The following is a 12,314-nucleotide window of genomic DNA, read 5'->3' as shown; positions in this document are numbered from 1 at the left end:
AATATTTCATCCATGTGACCACTACCATGAGGTAGTCTGCCACTCACCAAAGTTTCCTCACTACTCTTTTTTATCAATCCATCCCTATACTGAAAGCCTCCAGGAAACAGATCTTCCTTGGAGCTTTTGACATGTATTAGAGTTCTTCACTGAAAATGATACACTGTGGATTAATACTACGATGTATTTATTCTGGGTTTAGGTATGTTCTTTGGAGGAATTGCATTAATTGAACTAGCCTGCATTCATACAATAAACTAGCTCTTTTCTGCCTTCTCAGTAGCTAACAATTCTGCTCAATTGTTTGACCTTGTAACTATGTTTTTTTTTTTTTTTTTCCCCTGATCCTGGCATCTACCCTGGCCCTGTTTAAATGTTAGCCAAGGATTCAAGCCGTTAATATTCACCCTTGGGAACTCATTCTCTGTGGTTTCCCAAGTTTCCAATTCTTCCCTCTAAATTCCAGAGACTCCAGCAGTTCCCACTTTCTGTTATTTGAGACCTCAAGACAATAGCTCTTGAGTTTTTCTATTGCCTGATTGTTCATAGGAAAACATATCACTGTTTTAGTCAGCTTTTTCACTACTGTAACTAAAAGATCTGACCAGAATAATTTTAGAAGGACAAGCTTATGTGGGGACTCACGGTTTCAGAGGTCTCAATCCACAGAGAGCAGGCTCATTCTTTGGGGTTCAAGGTGAGGCCGAACATCAAGGCAGAAGAGTGTGTTAGAGAGAAGCTGCTCACATAGGGATCAGGAAGCAGAGAGACTCCATGGCTCCAGACACAAAATATATACCCCATAGCCACACCCCCAATAAACCACTTCCTCCAGCCACATCCCACCTGCCTCCAGTTACCACCCAATTAATCCCATCAGATAAGTAATTCACAGACTGGGTTAAGACTCTCACAACCCAATCATTTCTCCTGTGAACACTCTTGCATTGTCTCACATGTAAGCTTTTGGGGGACACCTCATATCCAAACCATAACCATCACACAGTGAAAGTAAGCCAAACAAAATCTCACCCTTCGCAGCACTTTCTTTTCATGGTGGTCTCTTTGCTGCTTTTGCTTGTTTTTTCCACCAAGCTGCCAGAATTTTCAACCCTGCAGGTGTTGATTTAGAAATCATCCAGAGATTAAATCCAGATTTGAGCTCTAGTCTTGTCTGTGGTTCTCTTATTTCCAGAACGGAACCTGTCAATTCCCGCTTCTCTGTCAGCCTTGTCCTCTTTTGTCTATCATCTCATGGAGTTAGCCTGCAGTTAGGTTCAACTGGAGCTGTGAGGTGTTAGATGGTTCTATAAAACAAAACAGCAACAAACTCAAAATTCTTAACTGTTAGACTCACAGTGTTTCCTGGATAGACTTTCCTCTTGGTGCCTGATTGTGACTTTCTAAACCCTTCAAGTCATTTAATGAGTATACATTCTCCAGGATACATTTTTCAGAAGTAGACATAAATTAGTCAAAAACTCTGATCTCAAAATAACTTATGGTCTTTCTACCTTAAATTCTGTTTTCACAATCTTGAATTATAAGTTAATCCTGGCTCCTGATTTTGATAACAGCACAATAAATTGCTTGGGTGAAACTTCTTGCCGATTATAACTATAAAATCTGGACAAAGTTAGTTTCTCCAGGCCCACTCTGGGATGGGACCCTTGGGCCCCCAAATTTGAACGGGATCTAAGGGCCACTATATTTTACTAAAACTGATACTTTGAAACACTTCAAAAGTAGATCATAGATTAAAGAAAGAGAGAGAGGGAGGGAGGAAGGAAGGAGAGAAGAAAGATAAAATGAAGGTTCCGATTTACTTCCATGGGGTCTGAAGCTACTAGGAATGAGAGTATCCAGGTAACTGAAGGATATGGAAAATGACAACCCCCAAAACAGTGTGACCCTGGAGGAGGAAGGGAGGAAGAAGGCAAAACATTCATCCCTTCCCAGCGACAATGGATCCTGAAGGGAGGAGGTGGAAACCGAGTAATGGGGCCCGGACTTTCACCTTTCCCATTACCAATGAATCCTGGAAGGAGAAAAGCGAATAGTGAAGCTCTGGGTATCAAGGGATCCCGGAGGAAGAAGACAAGCAATGAAGGCTGGGCTCGGAGCTTTCATCTCTTCCCAGTAACAATAAATTTTGGATGTTTTTACAACTTTTTTCCTGACTGCCCAAATTGACACATTCTGGTTCGGTCACCAATGATTAAACCACCCTCATTGTAAACCATAAAACATAGACCCCCTTCTGTAACCAGGTTTCACTTTCTACCCGGAAAATGACCCCATCCGCTGCCTGACTCTGCTGTTGAATAAAAGCCATAGCTGATCCATGAAGTCTGTGCCCATCCTGGTTATTTGTGGTGCCAAACCACTTGGGCTATTTTTGCTTACAGTAATTAAATTCAAGTGAGCTGTCCATGAGAACTTTATCTATAACTAACTGGTCAGCATAGGGTTTACATTTGTCAGTTTCCATAAAAAGAGGTGGGACAGAATTTCATATTTCACACAGAAGTAGTATCTCCAAATACTGAAAAGTGCTAAAATTATGCACAGGTAAAAATCAGACATATGTATATCTCATCTTCTTTATAGATTGCAAGTACTCAGAGACTCTAAAATCAAATCTCTACTTGTTTGAGTCAGTTATTTTGCTGCTGTGATGACCAGGACAATCATAGAGGAGGACAAGTTTATTTAAGGGCTCATGGTTTCAGAGGTCTCTGTCCATATTCAGTCAGCTCCATTCTCCAGAGGCTCCAAGTAACGTTGAACATCATGGCAGAAGTGTGTGACACAGGGAAGCAGATCACATGATAATCAGGAAGTAGAGAGTCCACTCACCAGATACAAATATATACCCTAAAGCCATGCTCCCAAAGCCCTACCTCCTCCAGCCACACCCTACCACTTCAGTTATCACTCAGTTAATCCCTTCAGGGAATAAATCACTGATTAGGTTAAGGTTATAACCCAATCATCTCCTCTAAACCTTCTTGCATTATCTCATGCATGAGCTTTGAGGGACACCACATCGAAACCATAACACTACTCCAGATGAACAACACATTTTCATACTTTGATCTAGCAGAAAAAAATATCATAGTTTATGGAGCATTGGTGAATCTAAGATTTGGAAAACAATCTTTGTAAGAAGGTATTGAAAGCAAAACTTTGGGATTTAGGCAGACTTTGGATTTGTTTTTTTATGTTTGTTTGCCTTTACTTTTGTTTTATTTACAGTGCTAAGAACCCAACTCAAGCCCTTCCACAAGCTTAGCAAATGTGGTACCACTGAGTCACACCTCCACCCCAGCTTCAGTTGGTTATTTGTTTTTTGTTTGTTTTGGATACCAGGGGTTGAACCCGGGGGGCATATTTTACTTTGAGACAGAACCTTGCTAAACTTCTGAGTCTGGTTTTGAACTCATTATCCTCCTGCCTCAGCCTCCAAGCCACTGGGATTACAGGTATACACTACCACTCCCAACCCAGCTTCAGTGTGAATCAACCATCAGACACTGGATCTGTATAATTTGCAGTTTGATAGTAACACAATCTCTTTCATAAAATTACATTGGATTTATATGAAGCTTTCAAGACATCACAGTTCTTCCACTTTCACAAACCTCAGAAATGCTACTGAAATAAAAGTCAACCAATAAATAAGAGAGTGACGCAGGCCTAGCAGCACCTTGCTGTGAGAATGGGAGCCCCATTTGTAAACACTGGAGTTAGGTTCTCTCTTCTGGAGGTCACTGCAGTGTGGAGAGCCCCACTGCAGCCACCATCACCATGTCTGACCAGGAGTCAAAACGGTCAACCAAGGATTTGGGGGATAAGAAGGAAAGAGAATACATTAAGTCATTAGACTGAATAGCGGTGGTATTTGGTTCAAAGTGAAAATGACCACATCACAGGAGAACAGGCAGTGGAAGCTCCAAACCTCAGTTCTTGTGTTCCCACAAAAGAAAATTTAAAGTCAGACATAAAGAACCGGAGAGACAGAGAGGGAGAGAGAGAGAGAGAGAGAGAGAGAGAGAGAGAGAGAGAGAGAGAGAGTCAGTCACCTTTAAGCAGAGACTGACAAAGGAAACAATGCCACTTGCAAATTTATTACTGTTTGATGTTTATGGGCAAAACTGTGTTCCACCTTCTGAAGTCTTTACCAATCAGATGCTTATCTCCTCCTTCACCTTGGGTGAGGAGTTTGGGGCCTTATTTGGTCCTTTCTGGAACTATCATGGCGACCATCCCATTCAAGGGGTCTTCTTTCACAAGTCTGTGCCATGTTAATGCGTGTACTGGAGTCGATGACTGGGAAGACTTTATCTTGGTGTGCCTGCACTGTTAACGAAATTTCCCTTCTGAAGTACATGGAGAATCCTAAGGCTGTTAAGTCTTAACTTTACAAGGACCTCAGTGACCCTGCTAGGAGTTAGACCCATTGATCTTTCCTTCTTGACCTATTTTTTAATTAGCTGCCTTTGATTCCATCCATTTATGCTCAGGGTTAGTACACCTGTTGTTGTTCTGTAAGTTATTTGATTGGTCATTAAAGGCATTTTCAAAGAAACCCCATGCCTCTTCTGTTTTTGATTCACATTTCACTGCTCATAACTACTACCAAATAAGAACACATCTCAAGAAACTCAAAGAATCATAATGTCAAAGACAGAGAGTTCCAATGAGTTCACTCAGCTTTCTCTTTGATGGTCAGAGAATTGATGAAAATTACACTCCAAAAGAACTCATAATGAAGGAAGAAGGTGTGGCTGAAGTTTATCAGGAACAAATGTGGGGCCATTCAGCAGTTTAGATATTCTTTCTATTTTTATATTTTTGACGATACTGTTTGAAATAAGACTAAATTTTACAAGGTCAGGACATTGCAGAGCATATTTACAAATCTCTAAAGTCTCCAAAAAGTCAAGTTCATCCAAAGAACTTGCAAAAAGCAATTTCTATCTATGGGCAAGCAAAAAAAAATAAAGTATGGTCTTTAATTAACACAAACATGCTGTAAAGATCTCCAAAAATGTATTTAAAGGAAAAGAAGTATAAAAGAAGGTATATATCTTCTTTTCATCCTAGTGCAGGTAATAAGGACAGAGTATGCTTATATAAGAATGGTATTAGAAGAACTAGAGATGTCATGAAATAATGCTGGTTCAGTTCTTCCTTACTACTTATGAAATAGGTAAAAGTTTGCATAAATTAAATGGTTTGACCAGCTTATTCAGTAAGTAGTTTTATGCCAGCTGTAAGTAGATGCCAGTACTTTAAACTCTATGCTCTATGTAGTGGTTGATTGGGCAGCAAAATGAGATGCAAGTAGGAAAGATATAAAATAGTAATTTCAATTTCTTCAGTGAAATCGCAGTGCATCTCTTATCTACAAGCATGATGTGATTTTTCCTTCTTAGCTCCTACAATATTTTGTCTGAGCTACTCTGGTAAAATGTATTAAATGCTATCTTGTATTGCTAGAACGTTTTTCATTTATATCCTTTACCCATTCATCCAACAATCACTATAATTCAATAAGTATGTGTGGGAAACGAAAATCAGCTTTGAAAATCACTAGATACTTGAATGTAAAATGTGGCACTCAGAGAAAGGGGGTGTGGGTTGAATATATTGTTACAAAAATACTTCTACTAAGGTAGTGCTAATATCCTTAAATGAAGGATTGTAGCTTGTTGATTTGCTCTTTCATATAGTGTTTCCTACCATTTGCATGCTATGACTAGAAGCACTGACCACTTACTTTCACTTTAAAGTTGAAAATAGACTTATCTTTGACCAAAGGATTCTTGTGCTTTAAAGTTTTTTGATTGTAATACATAGTGATATTCAGTAAAAAAAGACATTAAAAAACATGACACCATATATACCTACACTTATGTTATATACATATATAATGTATGAACACACACATATTATACATTTAATACTCATTATTTCAATGTGTTTTCTATTCTATTGTACTATCTCTTGATTTATTTTATTTTACCATGTTATTTGTGACCTGTGATGTTAAATACACAACCCAGTAATGAAAATACTGCTGAAAAATACTGCTCTTAATAAAAATCTTAGACTTTTATACCCAGGGATGTTCATAATAGTTCTGGAAATAACTGTAATCTGCAATAAAATAATTGGGAATAAATATAAATATGGAAAAATTTTGGTGTATTTATAAAATTGTTGCCTATTTTTCAGTGAATGCGAATGAATTATACATATACATACATATGTGGATGTGTTCAGAAATGGTCTGGAGAAAATATCAAATCACAGACTTGTATATAGAATGTGTTTCTATTTATATACATTTCTATTGCAAGTAAGACCAACCAATATATTTGTTGGGTTAAAAAAATATATATGGTAAAAAAAAAAAAAATAAGCCAGGAAACTAATGTGGAAAACATTAAAATTGTTTAATATGAAATTCAGGATAATGGTTTCTCTTGGGTTAACAAAACAAAACAAAAAAAGGCTGTCATATAAGGCAATAGCATACAGCACTTTGAAAATAGTAATAGTCTATTTTCTAAGCAGATTGATTGGAAATGCATATGTCTAAATATGTTTATAATATAATTATATCATGTGTGTGATATAATAAAATATGTTATAACAAAACATTTTTTTTAAAGTTGATTTAATGAAAGATTTTGGAGATTTTTTTTAATATCTAGAGAATCTTATGAAAAATTGTATCCTAGGCTCCACTGCATGCCTGTAATCCCCATGACTCAGGAGGCTGAGACAGGATTGCAAACTCAAGGCCAGCCTAGGCAATTTGGTGAGGCCTATAAGTCTATTAGCAAGACCTTGCCTCAAAATAAAAATTAAAAAATTAAAAAAAATTATTCTGATAACTCTTATTTTCAAAACATAACTTGGAAAAGAGATCTTAGGAAGTAATAGAGCCAGGCACAGTGATGCAAGTCTGTAATCCTAGAGGCTCAGAGGTTAAGGCAGGAAGATCTTGAGTTCAAAGCCAGCCTCAGCAATTTAGTGAGGTCCTAAGCAACTTATCAAGACACTCTCAAAACAAAAAATGAAAGAGGGCAGGAGATGTTGCTTGAACTTGCTGACCTCCTGCCTCAGACTCTCAAATCACTGGAATTACAGACATGTATCACCTTGACCAGTTTTATGCATCATATTCTTGACTATTTTTGATTATTTTTGTAGTTTTACAAATAATGCAGTTTATATTCATTGAAGATGCTGGCATTGTAGTTTGATGCAACTATGAACAAGAATACCCTCTGATGTACACCTACAACTAAAATCATTAAAACTGAAGGAGTATATATGTAAACATCAGAAACTATTGAATTATTTTTAAATATGACTATACCAATTTATATTATCAATAGAGTGTGTGTAAATTCTTATTTGATAATATTGATACTATTCTTATCAAAGCTTGAAGTTTGCTGACTTTATAACATTTTATTAATACATAGGTATTTTAATATACTAGGTATTATTTCATTTGCAATTTCTTGCTTATTAATGTTTTATACAGATTTCCCTTTGCTTATAAGCCTTTGATTTTCCTCTACAGTAAAATGACTTCACTTTCTTTTTGTGCATTTTTCAAAATTTTTCTTTTCATTATTCTATGAATTTTTTTTTTTTTTTTTTTTTTTGTGCTAGGGATTGAAGGGCCTTATGCTTGCGAGGCAAGCACTCTACTAACTGAGCTATATCCCCAGCCCCAGAATTCTTTTTTGTTATTTTTAAATTAATTTTTATCTGTTCTAATTAGTTGTACATGACAGTAGAATACATTATACATTTTGATAGATCATACATAAATGAAGTATAATTTCTTATTTTTCTGATTGTACATATTGTAGGATCACATTAGTCATGCAATACATTCTGAATAGCAGATCATTGTCAGGGAACTGTACTAAAAATATTTTCTCCATGCCCATGATAAGAATTTTTGTTTTGTCTTATTTTCTATTTTGCTTATCTTCATTACCTTTGCATAAATATTTTCACCATTGCTTTCTTTTAGATGTTTTGTGATTTTATATTTTACAACTCCACCTATGGTCTATTTTGAGTTAGTTTTTTGAATATGCCGTGAATATAAATATAAGTTTATCTTTTGATATGGATATCCAATTATTTCACCATAATTTTTAGAGCAAAATCTCCTCTCTATTTCCTTCATTTGCTTCTTCCTTTTCAGAAACAAATTTGTATTTCTACATTTTGAATCTATGAGAGTGAGGTGGTCTTACAAATTTCTGAGATGTCCTCAAGTCAACCTTATATTGTCGTGGTGCAAAGTTCTTGGTTTCATTTTGTCAGTGCTAGAAATCTCACCATCCTTGACCACAATTTTGTATATGCCTTTTCTAGCCAAAGTGTGCATTTTTCAAATCATTCTTTATTATCTCTCTTTGCAATTCATTCTTATTGTAAATTTGGCTAAAGCAACCAATAATACTCATGCTATTCATGGATTCTTTTTTGCTTCAGATTTCCTTTAGTAGTTGAAATAGTTCATCACCTTTATGCTCAGCCTCCCATAAAGTCAGTGGCATGGGCAAAATGCATTCACAAATTCTGGTGCAGTGGAACAAGAATAGACTATAGTCCAATTTCCAGGAAGTCTTCATTTGTATCTGAAGCCTCATTAGTATAGATTTTAGTATCTACATTTTTGTGTGCATTCTGGTTTTCTGAGCCCCTACCTGAAACATCTGTCAATCTCTGTAATTTTCTAGGTTTCATCTACCCTGCTAACATGAATTAGGTGTTGTCTGACCCATCGACCCATTATGCTGGGTGTAGACAGCAATACTCCATCATCACAGGAAAGTGTCATATACATGAATGATCCTTAAAAGCCTAGCAATGGGTTTACACAACATGGATTTTGACTGAATAGTTTATATCTGCCAAAGAAGTGTAGCAATGTGCTTATATGTATGGAACACACTGGTCATACCATATCTCCCAGTATTCTGATGCATCTGGCTTGAGAAAACAAAAGAATGGCCTTTTAAAGACTCAGTTATAGTGCCAACTAAGTGACAATACTTTGCAGAGGTATAGCATGATTCTCTAAAAAACTACAGTTACATCCCTAGTGTAACTAAGTGATGCTATTGCTGGTCTGGGAAGGAGGCTATGCTACATACACCGCTTGCTGAGTCATAAATATTCAGGGTCACATTGGTAGGAAAATAGGTTTCATTCAAAGTCCATTTTGAAGAAAAATAGAAGAAAATTTTTATTTAAAAAAAATTCCATCTTCAGGAGATGCTGGAGTGAGAGAGGCTTTTAAGAATTAACAAAGTGAAACAAAAGACAGGAAATGTTCATATGCAGTTTTAATTATCCAGTGCTAGACAGACCTGGGGAGGGCACATTCTCTGTCCTCAGTTTCCTTAGTCTCCATCTGACTTGGCAGCTGTAGACCTCAGCCTTTACTCAGCATGAGGACATTGCTCTCAATTTTGGAAGGGCCTTTAATTTCAGTCTTTTTCAGTAGTTATCATTTTTCCTCATTTGAACAGAAATGTTTTCAAGAGTAATCCTGTGCCTATGTCCTTGCTGTATGTTGACTGTATGAAGAACAGAATGGTCTCTTTAGTTTTACAAATCAACAAACTGAGAGGAACCGTTCTTAATTAGCTGAATTTATGGCACTATGATCCGAGGGCTCATCATAACTTCAAACCATGGTAAATGGTGAGATTAAGAATTTTGAGATGATTTAATATAATGAGAATTTGGGAGAAACTTTGAGGGACATAGCTCTATTTAAAAGGTGGAAAGGACATGGATTATCAGAGGTCAGAGTGCAGATTGTAGAAGACACGTCTCTAAAATGGCCCTTATAATTTCTTATCTCCTGGTGTGAAATCTACACTTTAATTTACTCTTCTTTGTTTTATGATGACCTATAGACTTTCCTCTAATAAACAGACTTTGACAAAGTTGGAACTTATCCCTTCTGAGATGAGAATATCCCTTCCAAGATCTGACCTTTCTCCTGCTTGCCATCTCTAGTTTTCCCTCACTTGTTCATTCTGATGGAAGCCAGGTGTCATGAAGCCAGTTGCCCTACAAGAGGCCATACAGCAAACAACAGAGGGAGATTCTGCTCTACAACCAAGGAGTAACTAAGATCTTCAAGTCAATGGCAGTGAGGAACCAAGTCTTGCAATCAAGTACATGAGTGATTTGGGTAGTACATCTTCCCTTAGCCAAGGCTTCAGATGAGGTGACAATTCTGACTGATACCTTGTGAATAATCTTAAGGAGAAATCACACAGGTAAGCTATACCCAGATACTGAACTGCAGAACCAAAATAATAAACGTTCATTAGTTTTAAGCAATTAAATGTTGAGTTAATTTGTTACATAGCATTAGGTGAACAACACAATCTGTGACTTTCATTTTTATTTTCCAGTAGAGAATCAAAAACTCAGGACCTCATGCACGCAGGGCCCTTGCTCTAGCACTGAGCTAAAACCTTAGCCCTTGGCTTCCTTTTAGCATCTTAGCCCTTGACTTCCTTTTAGCAAATGGGCACTCTGTGCACTCCAAGCTTTGATCAAACAAGTCAGTCATGTAACTTTTTTTTTCCTGAGTTGTTCTTAGAGGACTGAGTTAGCAGGTAGAATTCTGACTATGCTGAGGCCCTCATGCCATGAGGAAATCTAAATTGCCTCAAGGTTTAGTGAAAACTAAACCTAATTTTCAAGCCATTCTTGCCATGTGGTAAAAGGTAGGTGACTGAAAAGGGCTACCCATGATTCTTTTGACTAGTTAGTTTGGTCACTGCTATTCATTCAGGTCTTCCAAGTTAAAAAATAGACAAGATGAGGCACAGAAAAATTTATCTTTGTGGTACTATACTTAAACTTCATGAGAATAATAAAATTATTGTTTTGTGACACTATATTTGGGAGTAATTTAGTAACTTCCTTAGTCACTAGTAAATAATTCTGAGTCTACCACATGCCTTTGTCTCTTTACCTATTTAAAAAAAATCAAAACAGTACATTTAGTTGTATTATTTCATACAAATATCAACAATCTGGCCTTGCTCACCTCTTTATAACATAATACGTAATCTTGATCTATTACATAGAGGGTATCATGTTACATGGGATTAGTGAATGGGAGATAGTCACTATTAGACATTTTGATATGACACAAACATGGCATAGGGGAATAACAAATAAATCCTATAAAAATTCAGGTACTCTCTGTCCTATAGAATGGATCATATTGAGTTACTCTTTCCAAGGTATCAGATAGATTGCTGCATTTGGTGTCCCCACAACTAAGAATCAGGAAAAGTGTCTGGTGGCACTCTTCAGAGAAATATACCATTTGTCAGATTGTACTACTGTCAACTACCAAATAACTCAAAAGACTTTCAGTTTTGAGCAGGGCTCAGAAAAGGAAAGACTGTAACAGGTCCAGGGAGCTTTGCAAGCTGTTACTTGTTCTGTGTGGCCAAGTAGAGTTAGTGCTATAAGTAGGTGTGGCAGATAGAGATCATATGTGGAACTTAGAGAGACACTTGTAGATAAATCACAGCACAATCCCTTAGAATTTTGGAGTAAAGCTATGCCACTCTTGGTATTTAGTTATCAATTTTTTGAAAAAGTTTCTGGCTTACTGTAGTTTCTCATACAGTCCCTAATACAGTCCCTTGCTTATTGTCTCAGGCTGAATGGTTAACCACTGGCCTTATAATTCCTATCACTCTCTGGGCATTGTGTAATAACTGATCAAGCTCTACATTTGGTTGATTGCAGAAGGACTTCATTATTAAATAAAAGTAGTGATAAAATCGAAGGATCAAATAAATCCTAAAAATAATAAGTTACATGGCCATTTGGTCTGGATGTGCATGGCCCCTACTCCTGTCTCATTATTTCCTCTTTTTAACCCACAACTGTGCCCTCACAGGGAGTTTCTTGTTAAGTGATTAAGGAAGCAGTTTGGCAATTTGCATTTCTGTGTACCTAACTTGCCAAAGCCAAGACCTATAGTGAGACCCTGAAACCATTTCCTAGCATAATCAGTCAACCACCTGGTGACAGATTTGTTGTATTGGTCCATTTGCATCACAGAAAGGGGAGCACTTTGTTTTCTTTGTATCTCCAGACTTTGTTTCTTATCTGTCCTGCATCATTAATTTCTTAAATCTCTCCCTTTTTCTCCCTCCCGCCTCCCTCAGTTCCTCCCCCTGGCCTCCCCTCTCTTCTCTCTCATCTCCGTCATTAAG

The 12,314-nt window shown here is 36.9% G+C and overlaps 1 pseudogene; it reads left to right on the top strand.

The window, feature by feature from the left end:
• Positions 1-3,810: 3,810 nt before the first annotated feature.
• Positions 3,811-4,834, top strand: LOC124981275 (small ubiquitin-related modifier 1-like; annotated as a pseudogene).
• The last annotated feature ends 7,480 nt before the right edge of the window (positions 4,835-12,314 follow it).

Source organism: Sciurus carolinensis, chromosome 3 (genome assembly GCF_902686445.1).
Source record: "Sciurus carolinensis chromosome 3, mSciCar1.2, whole genome shotgun sequence".
Lineage (NCBI taxonomy): Eukaryota > Metazoa > Chordata > Mammalia > Rodentia > Sciuridae > Sciurus > Sciurus carolinensis.
This window is presented reverse-complemented; position numbering and strand designations above follow the sequence as displayed.